At 37.5% G+C, this 20,444-nt stretch overlaps 2 protein-coding genes across 9 annotated transcripts in view; one reads left to right on the forward strand and one right to left on the reverse strand.

The window, feature by feature from the left end:
• Nucleotides 1-20,444, forward strand: part of LOC120779436 (LIM domain-containing protein A) — a 699,457-nt gene that overhangs the window by 359,853 nt on the left and 319,160 nt on the right. The gene's annotated exons all lie outside the window — the stretch shown is intronic.
• The window catches only part of LOC120779437, a 148,909-nt gene that overhangs the window by 109,740 nt on the left and 18,725 nt on the right, over nucleotides 1-20,444 (reverse strand). Inside the window, exon 1 of one of the 8 annotated variants that reach the window (XM_040111683.1) lies at nucleotides 15,864-16,452. The exons of the other annotated variants lie outside the window; for them this stretch is intronic. The gene's annotated coding sequence lies outside the window, so the exon portion shown is untranslated. Of the gene's footprint in view, nucleotides 1-15,863; nucleotides 16,453-20,444 lie in introns of those variants that run through there. 8 annotated transcript variants of the gene reach the window in all.

Here is a 20,444-nt window from a genome sequence, read left to right on the forward strand (position 1 = left end):
GTGCTGACGAAATAAATGGTTCCCTTAAAAGATTCAACCTTTGGCCACATGTCAATAGATTAGAGCTTAAAACTAATATGAAACCCTCATCTTTACGTGAGAACAGACTATTTGCAGAGATGCTGCTAAAAGTTGGTAATGGAGAGTTAACAGAAAATGAGGGAAGGATTGATCTAGAAAACCTTTGCGTTTTGATATACACCATCCAAGAGTTAGTTAACAATGTCTATCCTGACATTGATAAGATAATTTATAAGACAATATATTGGTTTAAAAAAGAGCGATTCTGTCACGAACTAACTAACTAACTAAGATAAGGTAAATAACTTGATTATTTCAAAGATAGATGCGCCGACGAAAATATACTACTCGATCGATTTGGAAGAAGCTGTTAATTTTCCCACAATTTCTAAAACCTTTGAATCCGTTTGGACTCCCTCCTCACAAAATGTATTAATTAGTGTAAAAATAAAATAAATAGGTTTTAATGTAGTGTAGGAATTTAGATATTCCAAAGACAGTAGAAAATCTTTATGATATAGGGAAAGAGGAATTCTTTTACTCCAAATTTAACGCAAGGTTATAATCTAAAAAAACAACGAATTGCTGCCGATTGTCCTCGGTGCTCATTTCGCCTCTTTCCAACTTAGCAAATCTCTTTTCAACGATTGATTTCCCTGGTTCAGAGCCCAAATCTAACATTGTTTTCTTCAAAAAGCAAACTTTATTAACATGAGGAATGCTTTATGATCCATTTTTTTGTAAACTAACACAACTTGCTTCACAAAAATGCTATATTTCATTAATAACTAATAGAAATCATATAGAAGGTAGTAGTAGAGTAGTAGTTATTTATTTGTCAACCACAGTAAAGCGTAGTTCAGCGAATTAAAAGACAGCGGCTACGCTGTCTAGGTCATATTGTCCGGATGGACGAAAACACTCTAGCTCTGAAAGTATTCGGCGTAGTACCCACCGGGGGAAGCAGAGGAAGAGGAAGACCTCCACTCCGTTGGAAGGACCAAGTGGAGAAGGACCTGGCTTCGCTTGGAATATCCAATTGGCGCCACGTAGCGAAAAGAAGAAACGACTGGCGCGCTGTTGTTAACTCGGCTATAATAGCGTAAGCGGTGTCTACTCCAATTAAGAAGAAGAAGAATTACTGAATAAAGAAATGCAGCAACCATACTTGATGGTGGACAGATTGCGCATTTAACATTAAATACCTTTTGCAAATTCATACAGCAGCAATGTAAATGTCTATAGGTACTTGTTTTTATAAGAACTAAGGATGGGGGATGGGGATGTGTAGAAGTTCACGCAAGTGAGGAAAGTTCTCTGAGCGCCATTCACTTGGGATTAGCCTGAAACAATTTTTTTACATATGGCTCAAGCAGCTCACGACTTCCGGTCATAGACCAAGTAACCTCTGGGTAGCCAAAAAAAAAACATCAGTTTAAAGGCGAGCTAAACTGAAAAGGCGAAGCATCCCTCCCCTGGTTTGTGTGGTGGGTATGGGATCCGCCACGTAAGAAACCCCCGAGTGCGATGGACGGGACAAGGACTGAGACGAGTAGGTTCTTGTGACATTTACTACAGTGATCATATAAAGGAGCGCAAATTCGGGTGGGCCATGAAAGTAACTTTGGCACAACAGTCGGTAAATTCAGCCTCCATGATGAAACATTCCCAAATCGACTTCACCGTTACCCGAAATATGATTATCTGTAGATCTAGACTATAGAATAAAAAATTTGATCAAGCTACCAGGCTATCTCCGAATCGAAAAACCAACAACCAGGTCGATCATGCTGTGATAGACGGAAGGCACGTCTCCAATGTTTTAGGCGTGCGTACGCTCCGAGATCCTAACATTGATTCGCATCTTGTTGCAGTGAAAATACGCACCCGCCGCAGCAAAAATGCATGTCAACAAACACAAGAAAGGTTCGACTGCCAATAGCTGCAACCACAACCGACAGCCCAACGGTTTTTTACTGCTTTCTGAGAGCACTCATCAGCAACTCGGTATAGAACTATGGAACGGCATTTCAACTTCTTTACGTACAGCTGCAAACGAAATCATTGGTTTTGGGAAAGGCAAAAGGACATATGGTACAATGGAAGTGCCATGTCGCAGTAGAGACAAAACAGTTACTCAGTTCGCAACGTTACAATTGACCGCAACACGTTTGTGATGGGATAGGAACCGAGAGCTGAAAAGGAAAGCGAGATGCATTTGCAGACAAAAAAAAAGAGAGGCCGAAATGCGTGAGTACGAGGAGCTTGACAAACTGGTCGACAGGGGTAGGGTCGAAAATTCTACTAAAAGATGCGGCGACTAACAGAAGGTTTCAAGACCGGAGCATACTCTTGTACAACTCCCCGAAGTGATATTGTGACTTATGCCAAGAGCATACTTAACATATGAAAGGAAAACTTCTACAATCTGCTGGATGGCAGTGAAAGCGTAACACCAGGTAATAGTGAAGCGGATTCTCTAATCAATGACGATAGAGCGCACGTTTTGGTTTTAAAAGACAAAACAATGATATATTTGTGTTTTTTTTTAGGCGATATGAGTAACATAATTTTATTTATTTTATATTTATTCTAATATACTTCAAAAGTTGTACAATAATGTCATTAAATATAATAAAATTATATTACTCATGTCGCTGCAAAAAACAAGAAATATATCTTATTTTTACGTATATATTTGTTTAGATTTAACACATAAAAAATGTGAAATTTTTGCTTTTGTTTTTGTTATCCGATTAAAAAAATTTACAACTCCCAGTAATTTGGGATATTTATAGAAATTAGTTCTTTGATTTAGAACCAGACATCTTTTTGTAAAAACACAGGATTAAGCATTGATTTTTTTTGTATTAATTTTATATTCAGGTTGGGAGAAATTATTAATTTTCAAAGCTATTAGTTGATAACAGTTGAGATAATGAAGGATGGTAGATCGTTCTTAATTTTTAACAATAATATTTTTAATATAAACATTTTCAAATTCAATTTAAATCAAAAAGAGGCAATAGGACCATTTCTTCATTAAATTTTCCAGTCAAAATGGTTGCTACAATAATTGAAATTACGATGAACAATAATAGGTGAATCAATTTTCAACCCAGATTATGTGATGTCCTTCCGGCACCTATCTAGATAACTTTCGTGTTCATTTTCATCAACAGCAGCGAATGATTTAAAAGACATTTGATTTCTGACGACAACGCTTAATTATTAATAATTTCGTTAACTTATACATTTTGGGCCGCTAAAGAAGTCCGATTACTGAGCCAGTTATGATCCAAACAATAATTTTTACTTTCAGGAATATAATCTCAATTCATCAAGTTTCATCGTGACGATCCGCGTATTTGGTTGCAACTTCTTGCTACCATTAAAAAAAAATATATATTTAACAATTGTATTATATCTGAGATTGGAACAGTTTGCAATTGTTCACACATATTTATGATTGCCATGGTATGATTGCTTAAACATACGTTAATCTTATTGCCTTAGGACTAGCGAAGAATTTCCGAGCTGTCAGCAATCCCAGACAGCAATGAGACAGCACGTGCTGTTTCGAACCAAAGGGAAAACGGTGTCAGATGAGTGGGGTGGGAGGAGCATGCAAAGAGGTGGTCAGTGTCATGCATAGACTCATTGCACGCCGGACATGTGTTGATATGTCGGGGTTTATTCTGGATAAGTACGAGTTTAACATGCTACAATATCCAGAACGAAGCTGCGCAAGGGTGACTCTCGTTTGTTGCGGCAACTCAAGCTTTTCGTCTGCAATGGGTGGTGGTTTGACTCCAAGAACGTCATTCACTGAAAGGGAGTCGGTGAAGGTCTTGATGGCTCCACTGTGAATGGCGGTCAGTGCTTGTCGGAAGTTAGTTAGGTTGCGTCCGAGGTCCGGTCGGTGTATTGTTCAATGTCGTTGACGTAATTGAGGAAAGACCTCTTGATGTTCCTAGGAGGCGGTTCCGATCCAAACAGGTGGCTGCAGGGTGATTCCTGCGAAAATATCCCAGCAGGAACTGCCTACTATTATTCTGTGCTTCGAAAATATTAGTAAGCCATTACGCGCTCATCTTAAATTTTAATTGAATTTTTTCTCAACACTGCAGCTAATCCGCTATTTTTTATATTAGATGTTGCGTTTTGTTTGTTATGAATACCTGTGCGTTTCGCCCATAATCTACCAAAGTAGCCGAAATGCCTTGGCGATGTAACTGTCAATGCGTTTTCTGTTGTGATATTTAAAATGTCTTACTGGTTCCACATGGAGCGTCCTATAAAAACCAAACCGCCCTGTTCAATAGCAACAATCAGTACTGTACAGTACAGTGGTATATGTTGTACTATTATTAGTATTTTCTTGTTTTTGAAGTAAAAAAATATTAAAGGGAGTTTTACATATATACGTATGTACAGAAATTCGAATTATACAGGGTGTTGTGGAATCCAAGACAGAATTGCTTAGCTGTCAGAATTGCAAACCAATTCTGACAGAGCCGGAACTAGCTGCTTCAGCGCCTGTGGCAACAACCTTGCTTGCGCCCTTACCATATAGTATAATGGAAACCGATGTTGCCCAAATCAAAATCTATATTTACAAGTGAAAGAGCGTACATCTTATTTTCAATAATAATTTATACAAGGATCGCTTATATCGTTCAGAATAATACTTTTCTGGATTTCGCCTCTGCAAATAAATCGATTATTTTATCGAAATTGAGACGTGTTGTAGTATCCTTCTCAATCAACAAAATAGAAATATTCGCCAACCGTTCCTGGCCTAAAGAGGAACGAAGATAAGATTTGATGAGTTTTAGCTTACTAAAAGAACGCTCGCAAGTAGCCGTCGTAACAGGCATGCATACGAATATTCTCAGTGCTGTTGTTATGTTCGGATATACATCCTCGAGCGACAGATCGAATATTTTTTCTAATACATTCAAATGGTTCATGTCTTTGGCTTCACTCATCAGCGTCGTTGCTTGAAATTTGAAACTCTCAATTTCTGATGAAAATTCATGCGGATCCAAGTCATCAGGATATTTGATAGCGAGATCTGCCGCTATTTTGGTTTGTTGAGTAACACTGGTGTTCACAATTGCTTGACCGCTCAAAAATGCGAAATCATCGGCAACTTCATTTAAAGCGATGAACCGGGTATTCATTTGGGCAATCATAAGATCAAGAACTTGGATCAATCCTGCTTTGAAATGAGTTTGGGCACTTATAGATGGAGATTCATCTTTCGCTTTTTCTCCCGGCATCATTTTCTTTGGTCGTTTTCGAGTATCTTGAAATCTGGGTGTTACTTGCAATTGTTCAGCTGTCACAATTGATGATTGCAAAATTTTTGTGAAGAAAGTCTCTCGGTATATGGTTAATTGTGACAGCAATCTATTTATTATTGCATTTACATTTTTGCAATCTCTCCGTCACTATTCATCTGTGCTCGACCTGAGTGAGTTGCGCTTTTGACCGGAAATACTACCAATTTTTGTTTTTCAAATGGCACCTACATATTTTTCCCTTGATTTTGGAATAGGAACTAATTATCCTATACAATAACGTAAAACGACTAATGGCAAGTTTCCATGGATATTATAAATAGGAACCTTGATGTGTAGTTGATATTGCTAGATTAGGATACAATTTTCAAATAATATTTTCTTGGAATTTATGCACATTGTATATTATTCTAGAGGGGAATGAATGTTTATTCCAAAACTGAAGAAAAAACATGTATGTGTCGTTTGAAAGACAAAAATTGATAGTATTTCCGGCTAAACCGGAAGTTATACCGAAAATCAGAAAGCACCTTCCGATAGTCCTCATTGTCTATGGAAAACAAAATCTACAATTTGCAATAATTTTACATCATTGCATCATATGTTATTGAAAAAGCATGCGTTTTGTCACCTGGATCACAGATGAACACAGATTTTGGCTGACTGGCCTATAGCACAACACACGGCACGGCCGGCAGTGGGCACAGAAACAGGACTGACAGACTCGCACTAATAGTGTGGCGCCCCCGATTTCTGGAATAGCACGTCCACGGGTGCCCTTGCTTTGTGCGCGCCTCGCGACGATTACATTCGCACTGGCCGCATTGCTGCCCACTGCACTGGCTCTGGCGCTGCAGTTTTTTCGGTCCGTTCGCGCCCTATGTCTCTTGTTTCGCCCGCCGTGGGTGACGCGCCAGTTTCAGACGGTAGCTCTTTCGGACGCTCAGCAACCGATATTTCGTCAGGCGTATGTAGGCTCAACCTACGTTGCGCCTCTGCGACTGTTGCGCCCGTGGCGGGTGCCACCTTCGCCACGCCCTAGTTACGGCTCTGAATTCTGATTATCAATGGTGTCACAGAATTTGACTGGATTTTCGTCTTTTCGAACATACGCAAAACCAATATTCGAACCAGCTGTTTACTAATGTGACAAAACTTGCAAATTAATACATTTGGAAGCAATCTTATTAAATAAAGTTTTTAATAAGTTCTGAATTAAAGGAAGATTTTAAGAGATAACATTTAGCGAATTAAAAACGACGCATTTGGGTGTTAAGTTACGTTTAATACGTTTTGTAAATCTTCTTTAAAGGAGGAATTTTTTTTTTTGCTTAAATCTCTTTAAAAATTATCTAAGAATATACCCCCCATGTTATATATAGGAATTTGAAATTTGAAATAGTGACCGAGCAATGGTAGATATGTACATATATACATACATGAGCGCTTGGGCAGAAAGCGAAAACTTTGACGCGCGATTTCTCGGTTTTCATTCTAACGACTTTTCTTAAAACTAAACGTAGGGAACTGGGGCAAAGTTTATTATCTGTGGCATTAAATTATCTTATATTTAAACAAAAAAAAGCTAAGAAAAGTTAAGTTTGAACATACATATGTAAAATTTTTTTGGTCAAAAACCACTTGTTTCTTCAAATTTAAACTTATTTGGAATTTAACATTTATTTTTTGAAATTTTCGTAGTTTAACTTGAACAAAGTTATTAACAAATATGAATCTCTTTTGAATTTTTTGTTTCCGTTAGAAATTGCGACCTGCATACTGCCCGCCGTCCGACAAATTCACATGCGAGATGCATCGGGCAACTGCTTCCCTAAGGCAGAATATCAAAGAATTCGTATCCAAAAAATTTTCGGATGATGTTTAAATATATAACTATAAACCCTAGAAATTTCGCTTTAATCAGTTATTTCTTTCCCTCCCAAAAAAAGAAAATAGATTTTTTAAGCCTCTAAAGCAGGCTCCTCCTTAAACATCCGCATTTTTTTCGAAACTCAATAATTAAGACATTTCGTGTTTTATTCTTATGTTTTCTTCTATAGAAATAAAGATAAATTAATTCGTAACAATAAAATAACATGAATTTAAGAAACTTACATTTCAAATCTGTGTGCGAATATCTTCTTGCTTTGTTTCTGACAGCAAAACCGATACAAATTCTGTTTCGAATATCAAACCAATAATGTCTGAATTCATGACACGTATTGCTTTTTTTGATCGGTTTCAATTCTGATTCCGACAACTATCAGATTCCACAACACCCCTGACTATCTTCCTGCTTTGTTTCTGATAGCAAAACCGATAAAATTGGTTTCCGTGACACCCAAAACCGATACAAATTCTGTTTCGAATATCAAACAAATAATATCTGAATTCATGACACGTACTACTTTTTTTGATCGGTTTCAATTCTGATTCCGACAACTATCAGATTCCATAACACCCCTGATTATTTATATATATAGAAAAATTGTTCTCTTTCTCAATTAAAAAAGTTGAAAAGAATTTTTGTATAGTTAATAAAGAAAAAAAATCAGGCGAAAGTACAAACAAGGAAAAATCGTTGAAAAATCCTCCATACTTGTTATGTTATGTGTTAAGTTATGTGGCAAAGATGGTTTTCTCATAATTTTAACCTGGGCACTCAGTGCCAAGTAATGTATTTTGTATGGAAATTTAGACTTTTAAGTCGTTTTTTTTTTTAGAAAAGTCAATATTTCGCATGTTTATGTAAATAATTTAATGAAACTTGGGACTATTGCTAGAAACAAATGTATTTTTTTTATGGAAAAATATGAAAATCAAATAAAGTTTTAATTTCGAACTGCTTAAATGGGTGAAATTCTTCTCTGTATTTTTGATATATTTTGATTGGGTGTAGACGTTGTTGGAGTATTGTCCACATATTCATCATTGTCTGAGTCCGTGTCAGCTTCGGCATTGTATTTTGCAAAATAGCACTTTTCACACGTCCTTATATAGTGTTTGGTGCATGTCGGAATAAGGCAATGGTCACAAACTGCTGTTGTTTTATTATCGATCTTATTAGTTTTGCAGGTTTCACACCGCCATTTAAAAGTGTTGACCTGTGTCAAGAAAGAAAATAGTGAATAAATTTGAAACTGAACTAATTTTGAAGTAAAATAAACTTACCTTTATTGATGGACGTGAGCTCACCACTGCAGGAAACCGTTTGAAATTGATCAAGTCCATTGCAATTTTAGTTGTAGAATTAATTTTTGTTTTGCAACGGTCTTGTAATTGCTTCTGCGCTATCTCCATAGATAGTTCTTTAAAAATATTTTACGCTTTTCAGACTTATTGGTGTTCCACATAGGGTGACTAACATCAAACAGCCTGAACGCTGCAAGCCCAGCAATATCCAGCATATTATAAAATAATGCCATGGGCCAGCGGTTTGTTTTTCTTTTGCCGGAAAATCCACGTAGCATTTTGTCAGAAGTATCAACACCACCTTTATGCTCATTATAATCATGTATGACTTGTGGTTTTTTTGTTATAGGATTTACATCTTCGCTGGCATGAGCAGTTGAAAGCACCAGCACATTTTTCTTCGAATGTGTTGTAAAGCTTACTAATTGCATTGATTTTGAAAAACAAAACACAGATTCAAATACACCTCTTTTTTTTTGCCTCTTCAGAGGATGTAAATAGTTTTGGCAATTGTGGCTTGTTGCCTCGTATTGTGCCCACCAACGTAGTATTCCGCACAAGCAAATCTTCCGCCAGTTCATAACTTGTGAAAAAGTTGTCCATCGTGATATTCGCTCCCCTGTCCAAATATTGGTTGCTGAGTCGCATAACAAGATTGCGCGCAATACCAAGCGACCGCTGTTCATTAGGCTGTGCACCCAAATATACTTCGCCTGCAAGTGGATAGTTGGTTTTTGCGTCAACAAGCCAAAATATTTGTATGCCATATTTTCCAGGCTTAGAGGGAATGTATTGTCGGAAACTGCATCGGTTTCTTGTTGAAAGTAACTGCTCATCAACTGTCAATTCTTTACCTGGGACAAATGGTATCGTCAAATTCGCCAAGAATAGTGTCCATGCATGACGAATAGCGCCAATTTGTCGTATCGTAGTCTCTCAGCGCGAGTCCGGGAATCGTCGAAGCGTATAAAACGGCATAATTGCTCAAATCGATGCAGTGACATCACTGCTCTATAAAAGGGCATGTTCGTTTTGTGAAAAAGATCCTTAGCATGAACCAAGTTTGCCTTCTCAGCTCCGTAGTATAAAATTATTGCAATAAAAGCATATAATTCATCCACATTTGTGTCTTGCCAATATCTTATTTTTTTTAACTGTTTGATGCATATTTGCCTGTATTACTCTTTTAGCTTTCCTATTCGTTTCATGAGCAATACTTTCAACAAGAGACACTGGAAAAACGCGTATGAAGGCATCGATTTTAGATCCAAAACTTTCCGTGCATAGTGAAGTTGATTGTCTACGCATTTCCAATGCCAGTTTTGTTCGCTGTTTTTCAGTTTGGCTTGGCATTGACCACCATAAAGTTGTACTGTTTCTTCCCTGACCGCAATATTTTTCTCCACGATTACCCTCAATAGCCGTATTTGACAAATTAAGTTTGCTTTCGTCATTGTCTCTATCTACAGCAGCCTCCTCATGGATATATTCTTCGAAGCGTGGATCACTAATGGGCTGATCATTATCATCTCCATAGTCCGATTGGTCACTGGGTATCGATTCGTGGTCACCACCAAATTTAGGTTCTCTTCCACCATCATCATCATCGCTATCATTAGCATTCAAATAATTTGAAATATTCTCCTCTTCTTCTTCCGTCAATTCCCGCCGTAAATTGGCCAAATAAATCGCCAATTCTTCACTCATTTCAAAAAATTATATTCGTCACAACCAAAAATTAACTGTTCACTTGAAAATATTACGCGAAACTAATTAGAAATACACAATAATCACCAAAACCGTTAGAAAACTACGCTTCTTCATACAAACTATATGAAGAAATATTATGGGCACTGAGTGACCCAAGTCACGTATAAAGTACACACCATATAAAATGCCGTTACTTTCCTATTATAAGAGCTATATGTCTAAAATTCTGTCAACTTATAACTAAAATACCAGTTTATCACTACGCGGAAAATAGATCAAATTGAACTGCCCAAATCCCAGAAATTCAATTTCTAAAATGAGAATGTGCACTGAGTGCCCAGCTCACGGTTCTAAGGTTAAACACTCTAACCTTTTCAACCATGAGTGTGCTAACTGATTTTTAAGTTAATAAATTCGGCTAAGAAATAACAAAATAAAAGTTAAATATGAACTTCTTTCAATGTTTAAAGTGCATATTTCAATATACATATGTACATAGTGAAAAATGTGAAAATAAGTGTTGGCAACATTATTCTTGCATATTTCTTCTCTGAAGAAGCCCCCCTATCATCACATTTATACCGAAATTCGTTTTCAGTACCCGATTATATAATACATATTACTTATTTGTTTATTGAATTTAAATAAGAAAATATTCATATGCATGGAAAGAGTGTTTTTAAAAATTTTAATTTTTAATATGTGGGGTACTCACAACGTGTCTTAAAGAATCGTAAAATCATAAATTTTTATACTAGTTTAAAAAGTCTGTTGTTGGATTGCTTACACTTTAGTATTTTATAGTTTACCAAATACAACTCTGAACGCTAGGTTTTCGGATCGTTATAACTTATAACTTTATGAGACTATGTGAAACTAAATGTCTATAGGTACTTGTTTTTATAAGAACTAAGGATGGGGGATGGGGATGTGTAGAAGTTCACGCAAGTGAGGAAAGTTCTCTGATCGCCATTCACTTGGGAGTGGCCAGAAACGATTCTTTTACATATGGCTCAAGCAGCTCACGACTTCCGGTCTTTGACCAAGTATCCTCTGGGTAGCCTAAGAATATCCGTTTGAAGGCGAGCTAAAGTGAGAAGGCGAAACATCCCCTTCAAAGGGTTGTGCGCTGGGTTTGGGACCCGCCATGTAAAAAAAAGACCCCCAATGGAAGGAAACAGGAAGCCTCGGATGAGTGACCCCCCCTTTCGCTGACGACCATGACACCCCGCCACGATGTCAAAATCGTGCTTGGCGACTTTAACACCAGGGTGGGCACAGAGAGTATCTATGGCACTACGGTCGGTAAATTCAGCCTCCACGACGAAACATCCCCAAATAGGTTGAGGCTGATCGACTTCGCCGGGGCCTTAAATATGGTTATCTGTAGTACTAGATTCCAGCATAAGAAGATTCATCAAGCCACCTGGCTGTTTCCGGATCGAAAAACCACCAATTAGATCGATCATGTTGTGATAGACGAAAAACGCGTATCCAGTGTTTTAGATGTGCGTGCGCTCCGAGGTCCTAACATCGACTCGGACCACTATCATGTTGCAGCCAAGATTTGCACCCGCCTCTTAGCAACAAAAAACGGACGCCAACAAACACAAAGAAGGTTCGACGTCGAGAAGCTGCAATCACAACGGATAGCTGAACGATTTTCTACTCGACCTGCTCTCTGAGAGCACTCGTCAACAACTCGATATAAGAGAACTGTGGGACGGCATTTCAAGCTCCTTACGTACAGCTGCAACCAAAACCATTGGTTTTCGGAAAATGCAAAAGAACAGCTGGTACGACGAGGAGTGCCGCGTTGCAGCGGAGAGAAAACAGGCTGCCTACCTCGCAACGTTACGATCGACCACAACACGTGCGGGATGGGATAGATACCGAGAGCTAAAGAGGGCAGCGAGACGCATTTTCAGGCAGAAAAAGAGAGAGGCCGAAATGCGTGAGTATGAAGAGCTTGATAAGCTGGCCGACTGGGGTAATGCTCGAATATTCTACGAAAAGATGCGGCGGCTAACTGAAGGTTTCAAGGCCGGAGCATACTCTTGTAGAACCCCCAAAGGTGATCTAGTGACCGATGCCCAGAGCATACTTAAATTATGGAGAGAACGCTTCTCCAGCCTGCTGAATGGCAGTGAACGCACAACACCAGGAGCAGACGTTCCATTGCCCGACCATGAAGAAGTTCGAATAGCAATTACCCGTCTGAAGAACAGCAAAGCAGCGGGGGCAGCTGGATTACCGGCTGAGCTATTCAAACACGGCGGCGAAGAACTGTTAAGGAGCATGCATCAGCTTCTTTGCAAAATATGGTCGGACACAAGCATGCCCAACGATTGGAATTTAAGTGTACTCTGCCCAATCCACAAAAAGGGAGACCCCACAATCTGCGCCAACTACCGTGGGATAAGCCTCCTTAACATCGCGCATAAGGTTCTATCGAGCGTATTGTGTGAAAGATTAAAACCCACCGTCAACAAACTGATTGGACCTTATCAGTGTGGCTTTAGACCTGGCAAATCAACAACCGACCAGATATTCACCATGCGCCGAATCGACACACACCATCTCTTCGTAAATTTCAAAGCTGCTTTCGACAGCACGAAAAGGGTCTGCCTCTATGCCGCGATGTCTGAATTTGGTATCCCCGCAAAACTTATACGGCTGTGTAAACTGACGTTGAGCAACACCAAAAGCTCCGTCAGGATCGGGGAGGACCTCTCCGAACCGTTCGATACCAAACGAGGTTTCAGACAAGGCGACTCCCTATCGTGCGACTTCTTCAACCTGTTGCTGGAGAAAATAATTTGAGCTGCAGAACATAATCGAGCAGGTACAATCTTTTATAAGAGTTTATGATTTTGATATCGTCGGCCTCAACACCCGCGCCGTTAGTTCTGCTTTCTCCAGAGTGGACAAGAAAGCAAAACAAATGGGTCTTGCAGTGAACGAGGGCAAGACGAATTTACTCCTGTCATTAAACAAACAGTCGTCGCGCTCGTGACTTGGCTCTCACGTCACTGTTGACAGTCATAACTTCGAAGTTGTAGTTAGATTCTTATATTTAGCAACAAGCATTAACAGCTACAACAATATCTGGCTGAAAATCCAAAACAGGATAGCTCTTGCCAACAGGTGCTACTTAGAACTGAGTAGGCAATTGAGAAGTAAAGTCCTCTCTCGACGAACAAAAACCAAACTGTATAAGTCACTCATAATTCTCGTCCTGCTATATGGTGCAGAAGCTTGGACCATGACAACAAATGATGAGTTGACGTTGCGAGTTTTCGAGAGCAAAGTTCTGCGAATGATTTACGGCCCTTTGCGCGTTGGCCACGGCGAATATCGCATTCGATGGAACGATGAGCTGTATGAGATATATGACATTGACGTAGTTCAGCGAATTAAAAGACAGCGGCTACGCTGGCTTGGTCATGTTGTCCGAATGGACGAAAACTCTCCAGCTCTGAAAGTATTACACGCTATACCGGTCGGGGGGAAGCAGAGGAAGAGGAAGACCTCCACTCCGTTGGAAAGACCAGGTTGGCCCAATTGGCGCCACGTAGCAAAAACGAGAAACGACTGGCGCGCTGTTGTTAACTCGGCTATAATCGCGTAAGCGGTCTCTACGCCAATTAAGAAGAAGATTGTCATAACTTGTATTTTTAACTAACACTTTAAATGTAGTATGTTTGGATAGAGCAGATGCTCCAGATTAAGAATATTTGTAATTATAGCCTCCGCAAACATATAGTTTTCGAGATATGACAAAACTGGCAACACTGGGCTAAACAACAAGTGCTAAATTTTGTGCTGATCATTTATTAGTTGTTATATTTTCATAAATATCTAATTTTAATTGCTTAACGATTTGTTAAGTTAGGTGAAAGTAATCGAAGTGAACATTAAGTACGGTGATTATGCCTCCTGAAAAGTCAACCACTAAATTTGCTTGCGGGGCTTGTCTGAATGTTATTCGTGAAGGTACCAGCAGCATTCAATGTGCTCAGTGCAGCTACTGGCATCACGCTCGGTGTACCGGACTTAGCAGCGAAGAATTTAGGGCTACAGCTAATAAAGAATTAAAAAATAAATCAGTTTGGAAGTGCGACAAGTGTCTTTGCGAGGTTAGTGTAAGGATATCAGATGCCCAGCGAGATTCTGAGTTAGTTGAGAATGACAGTAACATCTTAAATAAAAATAATAAACTGTTGGATTTATGTTGCAGTAATTTGGATCTCTCAATCAACTAAACTCTTGCTTTCACGACTGTAGATAAATATCACCCGCCTCTGGAGATCTCCTTGGATTTTCAGCCTAGCCTAATACCAAATTATCTTCCTTCTTATTCGTTTAAGAAAGCCGACTATGTGAGTCTTAATGCTTTCTTTTTAAGATCTAACTGGATTGAGCTATACAAAATAAAAGAAGTGGAAGATAAGGTTAGTTGGTTTTATAATAAAGTACAAGAAGGTATTTCTCAGTTCGTCCCTGTATATTCGAGGAAACCAAGTAAATTTCCCTGCTGGTTCTCTGAAGAACTTATAAATAAAATTAAATTGAAGAAATCTGCACATATCAGATGTAGGAGGAATAAAAATAAGTCAAATTATAGATGTTTTAGCCAACTGAGACTCGAATGCAAGAAATTATGTGCAATATGCTACAAGTCATACATTAATAAAGTGGAAAATCTAGTCTCTTCAGACAAAAATGAATTCTGGAGGTTTGTCAAGAACAAAAGGGGTACCGACATGGGAGTCCCAGCTACCATGACATGGAATGACCTAACCGCTCATTCGGGTGCGGAGATTAGTAATATCTTCGCATCTTACTTCAAAGACACCTATACAATGAGGCCCAGCGCAGTTGGAATCATAAATCTGCTGACATTGTAGGAAATGGGGAGCTAAATGAATTTGATGCTAACTTCAATGAAGTTTTTAAGCAGCTGTTGGCTCTGGATCCAAAAAAAGGAGCAGAACCTGATGGTCTGCCTAATATATTTCTATGCAACTGTGCTGTCGGGCTCTGTGAACCTATCACGCATATATTCAGTAAGTCTTTTTATCACGGAACCTTTCCATCGGCGTGGAAATCGTCGATCATCAGTCCCATCCACAAAAACGGCCCAAGATCTGACTTTACCAATTATAGACCTGTATGTATCCAATCTGCATTAGCAAAACTGTTTGAGAAAATTGTCTTGCCTCAGTTGATATCATCATTCCGAAATATCATTTCTCCTAAGCAGCACGGATTTGTTGGTGGCAGATCCACTACAACAAACTTATATACCTATGCCAGCTACATCTTGAAGGCCATGGACAGTAGGGTGTCCGTTATTTACCAAATTGATTATTTTTGACGAGACGCCCCCTAAACTTTTAGTTTTACATCTAAAAACAAATATCAGACCATAAAAAGCCCTTAATTTTCATAATAAACCTTGCCCCAAACACGATACATTTCCCATTGAAATTACATGGGATTTTGCCACTTTTTACAAATATTTTTTTTTTCTTTGGAACTTTCTCGTTTGTAGGAATAAAAAGGACATATTCTTGTACAGAATTGAATACTCTACAAAAAAAAGTCTTGACAATTTTTTGATATACTCACTCCTTTAAATGTTATTCAAGGTTAAAATTAACTTCTGGGTAATTTCTGGAATTTTCGAACTTTTACGGCATATTGAAATTTTTTTGATGTCCTTCACCCGTGCGCATACGCAGGTACCTTTAACCTATACGTTGAACGACCAAAGACTCACGGAAGTTGAAGACATTAGAGACCTGGGTATAACTATTGACAGAAGACTAAATTTCAAGAAACACATCGATAACATTACTTCGCAGGCATACAAAGTACTAGGGTTGATTAATCGGATGTGTAGGGAATTTGAGAACAATTGCTCGTTAACCTGCCTATTCTCAGCAATAGTGCTACCTATTCTAGAATATGGAACAGTGATTTGGTCCCCATTCACGGACTCAATGATCAACAGAGTAGAGAGAATCCAGCACAAGTTCTGCAAAGCGCTGCTATTTCATAACAGACACAGAAACGATATCAATTCAACTGAAGACGTCCGAGGAATCCTGAAAATAAATGACCTGAAATCTCGACGGCAGGTAGCAGACCTCATCTTCTTATTCAAAATCCTCAATGGATTAATTGATGCCCCAGAAATCCTTGCAGACTTTGAAATCGTACCCAATGAGCTTAACCTTAGACAGACGAGGATCCTGAAAACTTGCAGATCGAACAAAAACTACGTAATCAATGACCCAAAGGAAAGAATCTGTAGATTGGTAAACTCTTTGCACGGTGACATCAAATTCTTCAGCGGGTCTCTACAGAACCTCAGAAAGATCGTCAAAAAAGATTTATTAAAATACTAGCATACGAACTAGGTCACGAGTTTAATTCCTAATTTTATATGTTTAAGCCTGTTGTCTTATTTAGCATTACAATTGTTATTAGATGTATAGTGCCGATTGGATTGAATGGTCAGACAGAGGAGGTTCTCCAGATAAAAAATATAAGTATATAGTTATAGCCGCTAGAAACCAATAGTTTTCGAGTTATTTCCGTTTAATGTTGATTATTATCACTATTTAAATTACGTATTTTGTCGATTTAATATTACACTTATATTTTACGCGATAAAAACTTGACACACCCCGGTGTTAGACCGACCAGAGCGATTTTTTTGAAGCGCGGCCGAAGGCCGCCAACGCAAAAAGGAGTTGTACGCGAAAAAACTTGAAAAACCCCGATGTCGGACCGACTATGGTTATTTTTTTATTTTACGCGAAAAACCCCATTGGTGGGTAATAAACAGACGCTTTGCGATAGACAACTGCAAAAATCCTTTTTTTGGGTCTAATCTATTTTCTTTATTTCTTTTAGTTAATTTACAAAAGATATCGATAAGGTATTGTTGTCAAATAAATAGATTTGAACAATAAGTTTAATATTGATATAAAACTATTTTTAGTGAACATAAAAATGAAAAATATAAGTGTAAAATTAATCTTAAATCGAAAAAATTAGTAATTCAAATAGTGGCAATTTTCAACTTTAAGCGCAAACATCTCGAAATCTAAATTCGTGATCTGGAGAACCTCTTCTATCCGACCATTCCCATTTTATTCCCGAAATCCTGTGACGGTATTTTAAAGCCGACACCAGAATTAGTGGTTTTAGTGCATATAAAAGTCAAAAGTATAAATTGAAGAATCAGGTATTTGGAAGAGTTGAATTTTTGATCTTTAAATGCAAATATGTATCTCAAAACCGATAAGTCAGCGGCAACTATACATGCATATATGTATATATTTTCTTGATCTGGAGGTTTTCTATCCGTACATACCCATTTTAACCCCCAAATCGGGGTATGCTATTTTATATCCCAGCCACTTTTATAAAAACGGCTCCGATTTAGAATAGCATCCCCCGATTTCGATTTAAAATGTGTATGTACGGATAGAGGAGGTCCTCCAGATCCAGAATATATATATATATATAATTGGCGCTGACTTATTGTTTTTGAGAAATTTGTATTTAAAGTTCAAAAAATCAACTATTTAAAATGCGTGTTTCTCCGATTTATAATGCATTTTACACTTATATTTTTAACTTTTATATCCACTAACACTTCACTAATTCGTTTCTAATCATTTATTTTATAATAAATAGTGCAAAATAACTTTAATTCCATTCCGGCCGGAGGCCGCCCGCGCAAAAAGGAGTTCATCGCAAAAGAACTGAGCAAGCCCAGGTGTTGGTCCGACCGAGGGTTATTTTTTTGAAGCGCGGCCAAAGGCACGATTCCGATTACTTTGGCGGAGGGGTAAAAAAAAAACCGCATTTCCGTATAAATGGGGTATGTGCGGATAGGGGAGCTTCTCCAGAGAAGAAATATCCAAAACTAATATACAGTGGACCAATAAAGTTTACATACACCTAATTCCATTAAATTCCGACACGTTTATTTGTTTCAAAATTAATAAATTTTGTGGTTTTTTTCTATCCATTTCAAGATATGTATATTTAACATTAAACATAGCATATCAAAATATTTTTTTTTTTTACAGAAATAAAAAAAAATTAAAGTTAAAGCTTAAAATGAGCATAATTTATATCAAAAAAGTTTACGTTCACTTATGATTGTTTACATAAAACAAAAGTAATTACAATCCTTTTAACGGTTTTTGGCCTACATTTTGTTGCTATTACTGTCCATAGACATCGTTGTATGCTCCTCACTCAATTTCTAGAATTATTTCCGGATATTTTGACCCACTAAGTCCATGATCCAGCTTTTTGGCCTTATTTTGATGAAATTCGATGTTTTCGAATACAGTTTTCCAAAAAGTTCCAGATATTTTGAATAGGATTAATATCTAGTGATTGCGATACCTATGGAGTTATTTTTATTTCCATAACAACCATTCATGTACAAGATAAGACATGTATTTTGGGTCGGTATCCTGTTGGAAATTGGTTTTGCTGCTATTAACAGCCGATTTAAGCACACTTAAAATTTAAATTTTTTTCCTAAAATGTTCAGATACATATGCTTATCCATGTTTTCACTAATAAAGTCCAAATGTCCAACTCTAGATGCAACCATAAACCCGAAAACCATAACATTACCACCACAGTGCTCTACCATTGGCAATACATTTTGTCCTTGCGACTCTTCATTGATCTTTCTCCACACTTTTCGTGATCTATTCGAACCAAATTTATTAAATTTCGAATCGTCGGTGAACACAATGTTTTCCCAAAACCAATACGGTTTGTTTAAATATTGTTTAGCAAACGCCGACATTTTCTTTTTATTAACCTTATTTATGTATGGCTTACGACGCGCGACTCGTCTATGATAACCAGCACTCTTCAACAAATTCCTTACTGTTTGGGGATTTATTTTTATAAATGTATCTGAGCATTTTAAGAAAAAGATTTAAATTTTAAGTGTGCTTAAATCGGCTGTTAATAGCAGCCATTTCTATTTACCACAGGATAACGACCCAAAACACACAACTTATCTTTACGTGAATGGTTGTTATGGAAATAAAAATAACTCCATAGGTCCCGGAATCGCTAGACATTAATCCTATTCAAAATATCTGGAACTTTTTGGAAAACCGTATTCGAAAACATCGAATTTCATCAAAATAAGGCCAAAAAGCTGGATCATGGACTTAATGGGTCAAAATATCCGGAAATAATACTAGAAATTGAGTGGGGAGCATACAACGATGTCTATGGACACTAATAGCAACAAAATGTAGGCCAAAACCCGTTAAAAGTATTGTAATTACTTTTGATTTATATAAACAATCATAAGTGTACGTAAACTTTTTTGATATAAATTATGCTCATTTTAAGCTTTAACTTAAATTTTTTTTATTTGTGTAAAAAAAAAAAATATTTTGATATGCTATATTTAATGCTAAATATACATATCATGAAATGGATAGAAAAAAACCACAAAATTTATCCATTTTGAAACAAATAAACGTGTCGAAATTTAATAGAACTAGGTGTATGTAAACTTTATTGGTCCACTGTATAAATAACTTTTTTTTTAAATTTACGATTAAAAGTTCAAAAATTTGCACTAATGGTATTTCTCTATGTTTCACTAAATTTTTTTCACGTTTTTCACTCTGTATATTTAAATATACACTCTAAACCTTGAAATAAGTTCACATTTTGCTATATTTTACCTAAATTTATTAATTTAAAAATCACTTAGCACTCATCGTTGAAAAGGTTATATTGTTTACAATTATGAGGAAAACCAGCCTTGCCACATCTTAAACAGCAAATATGTAGGATTTTTAACAATTTTTCTTTTTTTGTTTTTTCGCGCTTTTTTCTATATTAACTATACGGAAGTACTTTCGCGTAGTACTCCTTTCTGCGTTGGCTTTACTCTGCGCGCTTTACAAAAATAACCCTGGTCGAGCGAGTACCCGGGGTGACTGAAGTACTTTCGCGTAGTATTCCTTTGTGCGTTGGTGGCCTTCGGCCGCGCTTTAAAAAATAACACTGGTCGAGCGTATACCCAGGGTGACTGAAGTACTTTCGCATAGTACTCCTTTCTGCGTTAAAATAAAAAAATATATTGAGTTTCGTTTCAAAGTGGTAATATTTTTGGGTTATCTTGCACTGATATTGAAA

Source organism: Bactrocera tryoni, unplaced genomic scaffold (genome assembly GCF_016617805.1).
Source record: "Bactrocera tryoni isolate S06 unplaced genomic scaffold, CSIRO_BtryS06_freeze2 scaffold_11, whole genome shotgun sequence".
Taxonomy (NCBI): domain Eukaryota; kingdom Metazoa; phylum Arthropoda; class Insecta; order Diptera; family Tephritidae; genus Bactrocera; species Bactrocera tryoni.